General features: G+C 40.6%; 1 protein-coding gene across 11 annotated transcripts in view; it reads left to right on the forward strand.

The window, feature by feature from the left end:
• The window catches only part of DAB1 (DAB adaptor protein 1), a 955,902-nt gene that overhangs the window by 330,343 nt on the left and 611,921 nt on the right, over positions 1-13,638 (forward strand). The window lies entirely within an intron of this gene.

The raw sequence follows: 13,638 nt of genomic DNA on the forward strand, positions 1-13,638 counted from the left end.
GTATTCCAAAATGTGATTACTTAGTTGGATCACCCAATCTCACCGTTAGCCCCCAATCTGACCAACTTTAGTGCAGCTGCACTTCTCCAATGCTGTGGAAGCAAATCTGCTTTTGTTTGCAGCATTCGAAGCACATAGTCCGGAACAGCGGTTCAAACTGTCAATCAAACAGCAGCAACGCACTCATCATCAGCAAGCGGGAAGCTGCAGAAAATGGGATCAACCTTTTGATTGCTGAGTGTTTTCTACCACTCAGAGGGACCGAGAGGTTGTGGCATCTGTGCTGTGAGCTCCCCTGGTGGTAGTTGAGGCTGCAAGAATTTTATCATTAAATCAGGAGAAGACGGAGTGTAAAGTGCAAAAGTGACAATTCTTTATTTGACAGACAGTGGAATTAAAAACACATACACCACAGTAAAATCACCAAATGAAAATAGCAGCAAGAAATGTAAATATGGCTAAAGACCACTCAGATATATGAACACCAAAGTTGAATATAAGGTAGTTCCAACCATCAAATCGTGGTGATGGGCAATAGTAGTTACAACATTATTGAGACAAGAGTCCCAGAAATAAGTATGCGGAAACTAGGCCCATAGGTACAAAAAGAGTGGAATAGCCATTAGATCCGCTGACATAGTGTGTAACTTGCCCCTACGTACGTTTCACGTTCTCCTGATTTATTGATTCATGCTGGAGTGGTTGCCACACAATTGGTTTCCATATTTAAGGACCTTTTTTTGTATACCTAGATATGGCTAGTGAGGGTATTTGTCTTATAAGAATTTTATCATGTAACTATATTGCTATTTAAAGGATAAAAATTGAAAAATTAAACAACAATAATCGAAGCTTGAATTTGTCTTTATCCGGAGCTGAGGGCTTCTTCAATTATCAGTTCCAATTTGGAGAACTCAGAGCAATGAGGTGACCTTGTATCTTCTCATATTTGGAGGACCCATACATTATCAACACTTAGGGGTACTTTGCACGTTGCGACATTGCTACCGAAATATCATCGGGGTCACGGTTGTTGTGACGCACATCCGGCGCCGGTAGCGACATCGCAATTTGTAAATCCTAGGAGCGACGATGAACGAGCGTGAAACAGTCAAAAATCAGTGATTTGTGTCACGTCGGTCATTTCCATAATGTCGCTCCTGCTGCAGGTGCGATGTTGTTTGTCGCTGCAGTGGCGTCACACATCGCTGTGTGTGCAGCCGCTGGAACAACAAACATCTCCTTACCTGCGTCCACCATCAATACGGAAGGAAGGAGGTGGGTGGGATGTTACGTTCCGCTCATCTCCGCCCCTCCGCTTCTATTGGCCGGCTGCTTAGTGACGTTGCGGTGACGCCGAACGCACCTCCCCCTTGAAGGAGGGATTGTCCGGCGGTCACAGCGACGTCGACGACCAGGTATGTGCGTGTGATGCTGCCGTAGCGATAATGTTCGCTACGGCAGCAATCACAATATATCGCATGTGCGACAGGGGCGGGGACTATCGTGCTGGACATCTGTAGCCGATACTAGCGATGTCGCAGCGTGTAAAGTACCCCTTATTGTTGGAAGAGTCCTGTCCCCCAGACCATTCATCAGTTAAAAATTATTTTTAGGAAAGCCTCTTTTGTCAAAATGTTAAAAACTTTTGTAAACTTATTAAACTATCCTTGAATATTATTAACTTCTGGAAAGTTGGGTAATATTATGGCAATACTATTCTTAAAGTAACTCTCCATTTTTTATTGCATTTAGTTACATAGTTACATAGGTTGAAAAATAGGTCCGACCTTCCTCCACCAATTACACATTTTGCCACTAAATCATTTCTCCCCGACAATGCTGTGTGCACAACAGTTACATAATTTCGTAGGTTGATAAAAGACCTAAGTCAATTTGTATCTTTTTTTTTGTCTAGTTTTTGATGTTTTCAATTTGCCTTTTATTCTTTTAATTTACCGTATACCTAAAGTCTATTTGAATTGTGTTTGTCTGTGATTTTTGTTGTTTGTTTATTCACTATTGAGGGAAGAGTTTGCAAATGTTTTCACTTGATTCCTCATTTTTGACCCTTTTTGAAAAGTCACAATAGGTACCTGTCACAAATGTTCTCCAGTCCCACGACCCCCTCAATGTTATTTTATGGATCTCAGACATTTTTTTGCCATTTTGCAAAACATGAGACTAGAAGGGTTAAAGACAAGAATGAAGAGGCATTTTGACTTTGCGCAAAATTCATGACCAGTATGCACTATGTGAAAGAATTTGATGCAAAAATGGCAATGAATAGCAAGACAAATGAATATAAGACAAAAAACAGAAAAGTAAATGCTAATGATTATATGGGACATAATGTTCATTCACCAGTCATATTCTAGCTGAGGAATTTGCTTAATCCCAGCCTTTTTGTAACTATACGTTTTGACTCCTTCCATTATAGACAGTTGTGTCATGTGATCTCCAGATAGACCATTCAGTCTTTAATTTATGTGAACTACAAGATTATGTCATCATCTATCAAATCCCTCCTCGCTGCTTCTTCTCTCCTCTACAACAAACTCTGCCTCGTTGTTCTTCTATATGTCCCCCAAATAACTAAATATATAATATAAGCTTTATATAAGAGAGCAGTAATATAGTATGTGTCACAGTTCTGCTGTACGGAGCATTTGCATTTTAAAATTCTCTGCTATGTGTCTTGTGCACTTGCTGACAGGTTGTCGTTCAGCACTAGGGTCCACGCTGGTTTTGTGAGGTGCCTTCACAGATGCACCTCTTTTCTGGTGATTGCTTTGTTTCTTTACTAGGCTTGCTCTGTCTGAGCTTTGCCAGTCGTACTTCCTGTTTGCTCAGTGTGCTCTTGGTTCCTGTCTGGTGTAAGTGTTCTGATCTTGGCTTCTGACCTCGTACCTCTTCCTGACCATGTCTCTGTCTGCTCTCTGAACCTTATACGTTACCTCCCGGCTTCTGACCTCGGACCTCTTCCTGACCACGTCTCTGTCTGCTTCCTGAAACGTATACGTTACCTCCCGGCTTCTGACCTCGGACCTCTTCCTGACCACGTCTCTGTCTGCTCCCTGAACTTTATACGTTACCGCCCAGCTTCTGACCTCGCACCTTTTCCTGAATATGTCTATGTCTGCTCCCTGAACCTTGTAAGTTACCTTCTGGCTTCTGACCTCAGACCACTTTCTGACCATGTCTCTATCTGCTCCCTGAACCTTATACGTTACTTCCTGGCTTCTGACCTCGGACCTCCTCCTAACCATGTCTCTGTCTGCTCCCTGAACCTTATCCGTTACCTCCCGGCTTCTAACCTCGGACCTCTTTCTGATCACGTCTCTATCTGCTCCCTGAATCTTATATGTTATCTCCTGGCATATTATCCCAGCTTGTCTGACTACCCTTCTATTCATACTGCTCATTGTGTCTAGCATCACAGTATGTATAGACGCTATACAACGGAGAGCAACAGAGATAAAAAAATATCTCCTAACTTTGCCTTTCTTATGAGCTATAGCTTCATCCTGTCTCCACTGCCTCCTGCTTGTAACAGCTGACAGGGAGAGCCCTATCACAAGCAGAAGTCAGGGCAGACACGATGAAGAGGAGATTTCTATAGTTTCCAATCAGGATTCACTTCTTTTCATAATTTATCAGATAATAAACTAAGCTTCTCATTGGCCACTAAAAGTAAGTATTTTCACTTTGCATTCATTTTTTGTAACATTTTCGCACTGATTCTCCTATATCATGGTCCCTGTACGCTGCAGGCAGCAATTTAAATATCTAATATTACGGTTTACTTATTCAGCGCACTTAACATCTCCTGCAAAATTATCCTTTCCCGGAGTCCAGACCCGGCAGGGAGTCCGTTAATGAACAAGAAATTGTTTTGTTGATGACATTGAAAAGGATTAGCTTGAACGTGTAAAAATCGTACGCGTCCATACAAGGTGGAAATGCAAATGCTGTATTTAGGCTGCAGTGTATTGTATTAGCGAGGAAGCCTAATTTCTCCTGTGATACTGGTCTCCTAATATACAAAATATCATATAACATTATATACACATGTAGCAGAACTGGGAATGGTAATGATGTTGCCTTTTCCAAATTTTATGCTTTTCTTGCCAGGAAAAGATTATCACACTTTACGGTATTTTATTAATGGGCTACAATGTACTTTATGGTCTGCTATGATTTAGAGGACGTCCCAAGAAGGACACAAGTACATAATTAAGGACTTACTTCTTATTGTTAAAGAGTTTATCCCATGTTCTGTCTTCAAGTACCCACTGACTAATTATCAGGGGCGGTGGTGGTGCGCTCCTGAACATAGACGGATTATAATCAGGGCAATCTGGGCAACTGCCTAGGACCAAAAGCTCCTGGGGATCCATGGCCAGATTTTGCTCACCATAATGTTTTGTGCACCGCCATCGGTAGCACATACTCACCTTGCTCCCGTTCCCCCGGCACAGATCTCCGGGCAGAGAGCTTTCCTGTAGCTATGCTCTCGGCAATACAGGATGGCAGCACAGCTCCTCGGCAGCTCCCGTCACCTCTCCTGTGACGGGCTAGCACAATGGCATCATCAGAAGGTGCCAGCATGTGCGTACCGGCATCAAGCAGAAGCAGAGCTCCGGGGACTGATGCAGAGCACCGGGGGAATGGGAATAAAGTAAGTATGTGTATTTTTTATATACAGTATGTGTATGGGGTGTGTGCCAATATATAGGAAGGCTATGTGAGGCTCATCTTGTATATAGAGGATAGAGGCTATGTGAGGGATCATCCTGTATATAAAGGATAGAGGCAATGTAAGGCCTCATCCTGTTAGAGGATATTGGCTATGTGAGGCTCATCCTGTATATAGAGGATAGAGGCTATGTGAGGGCTCATACTGTATATACAGGATAGAGGCTATGTGAGGGCTCATACTGTATATACAGGATAGAGGCTATGTGAGGGCTCATACTGTATATACAGGATAGAGGCTATGTGAGGGCTCATACTGTATATACAGGATAGAGGCTATGTGAGTGTTTACCTGTATTTAGAGGATAGAGGCTATGTGACGACCCATCCTGTATACAGAGGATAGAGGCAATGTGAGGGCTCATTCTGTATATAAAGGATAGAGGCAATGTAAGGGCTCATACTGTATGTGTATATATATATATATATATATATATATATATATATATATATATATATAGGAGAGAGGCTATGTCAGGGCTCATACTGCATGTAGAGGCTATGCAAGGTCAAACACTGTATATATCAATCTATTTCAGAGCTCTTGCTGTATATATGAGGCTAAGTTGGGGTTCATACTGTATATAAGGTCTCATACTGTATATAGATAGGGGATATGTGGGGGCTCATACTGTACATAAGGTCTATATGACGGCTCAATCTGTGTATATGGGCTATGTGGGGGCTCATATTGTATGTAGGGGGATATGCAAAAGCTCATGCTATATGTAAAGGGCTATGTGTGGCTCATACTGTATATAGAGGGCAATGTTGGGGCTTATCCTATATATAGAGGGCTATGTGGGGGCATGGCAGAACTGAGCAGCTTTACAGCAAAGAGCTTGTAAGTGTTGTGCTCTTAGCTTAGGAAACCAGCCACATCAAATTGCAAAGGTGGCCAGTAACCTAGGCAGCAAGCAGTATTCTATAATATTTTAAAACCCCTCTGTTCTCAAGAAAAGAGAGGAGTTTTAGTAAGAGGTAAATTGCAAAGTTTCTAGTTTTTACCAGCACTTTAAACATCCAATAAAAGCACACATGGAAATTTGATTGTCTGAAGTCCGGCTGGGAGGGAGCATGCTGCAGCAGAAATCTCCACTCTGTCTAGTTCTCTATTGCTCTCACATTTCATTGCTTTCTAGGTAGGATATTTCCATTGCAGTGATCGCTCAGAGTTGCGGTTGTATGTGTCATGGTTTATGCTGTGATCAGAAAGAGGTCCGAGGTTAGAAGCCGGGAGGTAACGTATAAGGTTCATGGAGCAGACAGAGACGTGGTCAGGAAGAGGTCTGAGGTCAGAATCTGGGAGGTAACGTATAAGGTTCAGGGAGCAGACAGAGACATGGTCAGGGAGAGGTCCGAAGTCAGAGATCCGGAGGTAACGTATAAGGTTCAGGGAGCAGACAGAGACATGGTCAGGGAGAGGTCCGAGGTCAGAGGTCCGGAGGTAACGTATAAGGTTCAGGGAGCAGACAGAGACGTGGTCAGAAAGAGGTCCGAGGTCAGAAGCCGGGAGGTAACTTATAAGATTCAGGGAGCAGACAGAGACGTGGTCAGAAAGAGGTCCGAGGTCAGAAGCCAGGAGGTAACGTATAAGGTTCAGGGAGCAGACAGAGACCTGGTCAGGAAGAGGTACGAGGTCAAAAGCCAGGAGGTAACGTATAAGGTTCAGAGAGCAGACAGAGACATGGTCAGGAAGAGGTACGAGGTCAGATGCCAGGCAGTAACGTATAAGGTTAACTTTTTCTGCATTTCCTATGTTTCTGCATTGACATAAAGCAGCACGGTGTCCACCAGGTTTATGAAAATCAGATGCAACCCAAAAAAGAGATAAAGATGGAAATCATGTTTTCCTGTCAACAAGACAATGGTGATGGATTTCCTAATGGCACCATTCCCAGCTGTGTTCACTGATATAATCTTCCCCAAAAAGAACATTGTTTACGAGGCCCGTGGGTCCAATCTTCCGCTTGACTGGAGAGGATGCTAATAGCTGCCATATTTGTGTTTAAGGACCTACCAAAGATTGAGCTAAGTGTTTTAGTGCAATGAGCCGTGAGGAAGTCGTTTTATATTTAGACTAATCATTTCCTCTTTTAATTTTTTTTTTTTTTAACATAATCGTCATAAAATCACAAAATTTAATGAATGCAAAATGCCAGGTATAATTGGCGATATGTCCTGCGCCGGAGCAGTAAAATTAGCATAAATCATTTTGAAATATAATGAAAACGATTACGAGGGATCAAAGAAAGAAGAAGAGCAAATAAAGAAAAAATCTGTTTAGAGGGGCTCAGATGGCGAAGATTTCAGGGATGAATATTAATTGTGAATTACAAGTTTAAAAGCAGAATTGATATTGGCTCGGGCTTCAGCCGCAGAGTATCAGCTGTATGATGTTCTGCTTAAAGGGGATGTCCACTTTTGGATAAATCGGTCTGAAAATCATCCGGTTAAGTGGTGAGCGCCGGTACTGTGGCTTCACCCCAACTGAGCACAACAGGCGCTTATGTATCTGTTCTCCATTTGGTTTCCAAGACTTGTGGTGTCTCCTACTTGTGGTTTACCAGCTGCTGATACTACAAGACCCAGCATGCCCTGACAGCTTTACATTCTAGAAGTACACACTACTTAGTAACATTAAATAGATTGTCCAATTACAATTTATTTTTTACAGAAAAATTTATTCTCAACTTACCAGTCCTCGACGACACTTTCCCCATCCCCTGCCGGTCTTTGTTTACGGTGCGCAGCATGTTGACACCACTTTGGTGACTGCTGCAGCTGGTGATTGTCAGCAGCCATCAGGTGTCATGTTGACACAATATTAATGAAGCACAGTCATCTCCCTTTGACAGGCTCAGCCCCAGAGTCTCTTATTACCATCATTGACTCGACACTTTAAATGTCTTTTGCCCTTTTGCGTGAGTTTAGTTATCACGCCGTCTTACTAGTCATTGGAGTTTTTGTGACTACTGTTCCAACCCCTCCCCTGGGTGGTCGATGTGGAGGGACAAGAGGCAGGGACATGATGGGGGCGCAGACCTCACTACCTTCAAGTGTACCTCTGGGTTGAAGGAAAGCTCAGGGTACATTTAGTTTGAGGGCCAGTGCAGGGTTCCCAACCCAGTTACTTCACTTGGGTCCAGCGTGACAGACCAGCAGGGAACCATGAAAGCTTCAGCGTGAAATTGATGAGCGATATTGCTAGTTTTCGGTCTTTGTAAATCATTGTAATCTAAATTTCATGAGGTTGGACAATCCGAAAAAGTAAAAACATGCTGGAAGAAAGAAACTCAGCTCTAGAATGGAATGGAGGCATTACTTAACAAATGTACCCAATACTTCTTCCACGTCTGAACATGTTGCTATAACCCTGCCCTGGTCACTAGGGGGCGCCACAGTAACTCTACGGTCACTGCCGGATAGCGGCTGAGGGTGGGTGTTTAGTTATTAGATTGCTGGGACCATTTCCCTTTTGTCATTCACTGGTGCTTTGCTGCAGTGAGCTGGTAGGTTATTAGCTCTCTGCTGGGAGCCATGGGCCCCTCCTTCTATAGAGACCCCCTCAGACTTACTCAGGTTGCCAGATACTAGCTCTTTACTGGGAGCTATGGGTGGCTTCTTCTATAGAGACCCTCTCAGGCTGCCAGATACTAGCTTTCTGCTAGGAGATATGGGCGGCTCCTCCTATAGAGACACCCTCAGATTGACTCTGGCTGCCAATTATTAGTGTGCCGCCTCTGCAGCGGTCGAACCGCTCGGGTCCGGGGGTTGCTGCTGTGGCTCGAGGGTCTCCGGACCCGGGGCTTGCGGCTACTCAAATGTAAAGTGGACTATTTACAGGGGATAATAGTTCGTGATGCCACCCGTGGTTCGCGGTAAGGGGAGTACATCCGCTGCTGATGGGAGTACCCAGGGAAGATGGAGCGGGACAGACAGATGATGGTACCCTCCACGGGTAGGGAAAGGCCCCGGGACTCTGGATGGTGAGATGCTGGTGCAGGAGAGCGCATGGCTGGTTGGAAGCAGGGGAGGACTTTGTACTCACTCAGGCAATGTTGGTGATGATGCGACTACAAAGCAGACTCTGACAACCATGTAAACCAAGTCTCTGGGTCAGGGACATACCGGGGGCCCAGACCTCACTACCTTCAAGTGTACCTCTGGGTTGAAGGAAAGCTTAGGGTACATTTAGTTTGAGGGCCAGTGCAGGGTTCCCAAACCAGTCACCCCCATTTGGGTCCAGCGTGACAGACAGGCAGGGAACCATGAATGCTTCAGCGTGAAATTGATGAGCGATATTGCTACTTTTTGGTCTTTGTCAACCATTGTAATCTAAATTTAAGAGGTTGGTGTATGACTTCAGGCGGGGTTTCTGATACTTACTGTTTTCTTCCAGTTGGTGTCTATCACCTTGCAGCTGGTCTCTGTCATAGACAAAGTAGACATACACATGACACTGGAGCAAACCAAACCTTGAACAGTTTTTTCTTATTTTCACACGATGACAGACATGGCCTCATTCATGATGGTTCTGCCATTACTGTATTTTTGGATACTCGCACTCAACCTATCACCACTATCTTGAATCTAGTGCGCAAGCTTCCGGGCTCCTGTGTCTCCGTTCCCCCACGCTTCTTCTCACCACTTTCCGCTTCTGGGCCCTGCGGCTGTCTATTCATACAACTTCTTTAAGCCTGCCGGGGTGAGGCGTAGGCTCCGGATCTTTAAGATCTTTAAATGGGGTGGGTTCGAGCACTCAGACAGTCACCAATCAACAAGGTATCACTGACTTTTGGCGATACCCAATCTCTTAAGAATAGTGACGACCGTAACCATTGATCTTAACCTGCAGATCTTCCATCAGTTGCTCCCCAATGACTTGTACTAACACTTTATGCCCTAAATTTGGACTAAGATGGCACCAGATCACGGTGGATGAATCGCACCAACCTGTTGGAATAGATAAAATAAAATAATACCTTCAGCCATGAACTGAACAGTGACAAAAAGGCTGCAAATCCACCGGAGCCGACCCTGGAAGCAGAAAATTAAATTAGAAAATATCAGATAACTTTAAGATAATTGTCCTGAATGGGATAGAAAATCGTCTGCATTCGTCTCCAAGGCCGGGTTAATGTGTTGGAAGTACATAAAATTGGGAATTATTATTGTGATATGATCTGTGCAAATTGTCATTTCCAACTGTAAGGGATTGAGTTAGGTAAAATGAAGCCGCGCTGTTTAATCAGTCATTGTTAAACGGATCCTTAATGGCTCAAAATTCAAGGTAGAGCGGCTATAAAGAAGCCAGTGAAGACGGTAACACGTATCATCTACCGGGGGGTTATTATTGTACAAAATTGTCACACTTTACATTGCTGTGGACGGAGAAGCGAGAAGATCAAGGGTAATCTGGTTACTGCAGATATATCAAGGGGTGAGGAGAGAAGACTCAATTCACTGATAGGATTACAGAAACCTAATAATACACCTGTATTACTGGCCTTAGTGTGCAAGAATATAACTACTATAATACTGCCCTCTATGCACAAGAATATAACTACTATAATACTGCCCCTATGTACAGGAATATAACTACTATAATACTGCCCCTATGTACAAGAATATAACTACTATAATACTGCCCCTATGTGCAAGAATATAACTACTATAATACTGCTCCTATGTACAAGAATATAACTACTATAATACTGCCCTCTATGCACAAGAATATAACTACTATAATACTGCCCTTATGTACAAGAATATAACTACTATAATACTGCCCCCTATGTACAAGAATATAACTACTATAATACTGCCCCTATGTACAAGAATATAACTACTATAATACTGCCCCTATGTACAAGAATATAACTACTATAATACTGCCCTCTATGTACAATAATATAACTACTATAATACTGCCCCTATGTACAAGAATATAACTACTATAATACTGCCCCTATGTACAAGAATATAACTACTATAATACTGCCCCTATGTACAAGAATATAATGACTATAATACTGCCCCTATGTACAAGAATATAACTACTATAATACTGCCCTCTATGTACAAGAATATAACTACTATAATACTGCCCCTATGTGCAAGAATATAACTACTATAATACTGCCCCTATGTACAGGAATATAACTACAATAATACTGCCCCCTATGTACAAGAATATAACTACTATAATACTGCCCCTATGTACAAGAATATAATGACTATAATACTGCTCCCTATGTATAAGAATATAGCTACTATAATACTGCCTCCCTGTGTACAAGAATATAACTACTATAATACTGCTCCTATGTACAAGAATATAACTACTATAATACTGCCCCCTATGTACAAGAGTATAACTACTATAATACTGCCTCTATGTACAAGAATATAACTACTATAATACTGCCCCTATGTACAGGAATATAACTACAATAATACTGCCCCTATGTACAAGAATATAACTACTATAATACTGCCCCTTTGTACAAGAATATAACTACTATAATACTGCCCCTATGTACAAGAATATAACTACTATAATACTGCCGCTATGTACAAGAATATAACTAATATAATACTGCCCCTATGTACAAGAATATAATGACTATAATACTGTTCCCTATGTATAAGAATATAGCTACTATAATACTGCCTCCCTGTGTACAAGAATATAACTACTATAATACTGCTCCTATGTACAAGAATATAACTACTATAATACTGCTTCTATGTACAAAAATATAACTACTATAATACTGCTTCTATGTGCAAAAATATAACTACTATAATACTGCCCCCTATGTACAAGAATATAACTACAGTACTATAATACTGCCGCCTATGTACAAGAATATAACTACTATAATACTGCCCCCTATGTACAAGAATATAACTACTATAATACTGCCCCTATGTACAAGAATATAACTACTATAATACTGCCCCTATGTACAAGAATATAACTACTATAACACTGCCCCTATGTACAAGAATATAACTACTATAATACTGCTTCTATGTACAAGAATATAACTACTATAATACTGCCCCTATGTACAAGAATATAACTACTATAATACTGCCCCTATGTACAAGAATATAACTACTATAATACTGCTTCTATGTACAAGAATATAACTACTATAATACTGCCCCTATGTACAAGAATATAACTACTATAACACTGCCCCTATGTACAAGAATATAACTACTATAATACTGCCGCTATGTACAAGAATATAACTAATATAATACTGCCCCTATGTACAAGAATATAATGACTATAATACTGTTCCCTATGTATAAGAATATAGCTACTATAATACTGCCTCCCTGTGTACAAGAATATAACTACTATAATACTGCCCCTATGTACAAGAATATAACTACTATAATACTGCCCCTATGTACAAGAATATAACTACTATAACACTGCCCCTATGTACAAGAATATAACTACTATAATACTGCTTCTATGTACAAGAATATAACTACTATAATACTGCCCCTATGTACAAGAATATAACTACTATAATACTGCCCCTATGTACAAGAATATAACTACTATAATACTGCTTCTATGTACAAGAATATAACTACTATAATACTGCCCCTATGTACAAGAATATAACTACTATAACACTGCCCCTATGTACAAGAATATAACTACTATAATACTGCCGCTATGTACAAGAATATAACTAATATAATACTGCCCCTATGTACAAGAATATAATGACTATAATACTGTTCCCTATGTATAAGAATATAGCTACTATAATACTGCCTCCCTGTGTACAAGAATATAACTACTATAATACTGCTCCTATGTACAAGAATATAACTACTATAATACTGCTTCTATGTACAAAAATATAACTACTATAATACTGCTTCTATGTGCAAAAATATAACTACTATAATACTGCCCCCTATGTACAAGAATATAACTACAGTACTATAATACTGCCGCCTATGTACAAGAATATAACTACTATAATACTGCCCCCTATGTACAAGAATATAACTACTATAATACTGCCCCTATGTACAAGAATATAACTACTATAATACTGCCCCTATGTACAAGAATATAACTACTATAACACTGCCCCTATGTACAAGAATATAACTACTATAATACTGCTTCTATGTACAAGAATATAACTACTATAATACTGCCCCTATGTACAAGAATATAACTACTATAATACTGCCCCTATGTACAAGAATATAACTACTATAATACTGCTTCTATGTACAAGAATATAACTACTATAATACTGCCCCTATGTACAAGAATATAACTACTATAATACTGCCCCTATGTACAAGAATATAACTACTATAACACTGCCCCTATGTACAAGAATATAACTACTATAATACTGTGCCCTATGTACAAGAATATAACTACTATAATACTGCTCCTATGTACAAGAATATAACTACTATAATACTGCCCCTATGTACAAGAATATAACTACTATAATCATGCCCCCTATGTACACGAATATAACTACTATAATACTGCCCCTATGTACAAGAATATAACTGCTATAATACTGCCCATATATACAACAATATATCTACTATAATACTGTCCCCTATGTACAAGAATATAACTACTATAATACTGCTCCTATGTACAAGAATATAACTACTATAATACTGCCCCTATGTCCAAGAATAAATAATTCTGACCCTATGTACAAGAATATAACTACTATAATACTGCCCATATATACAACAATATATCTACTATAATACTGTCCCCTAACATTGAAAATTATTATTTTGTGTGGATTTTCTAAGCAAAAGACATCACATTTATGAAGCACACATTGCACAAATAGT

This window comes from Anomaloglossus baeobatrachus, chromosome 8 (genome assembly GCF_048569485.1).
Source record: "Anomaloglossus baeobatrachus isolate aAnoBae1 chromosome 8, aAnoBae1.hap1, whole genome shotgun sequence".
Taxonomy (NCBI): Eukaryota; Metazoa; Chordata; class Amphibia; order Anura; family Aromobatidae; genus Anomaloglossus; species Anomaloglossus baeobatrachus.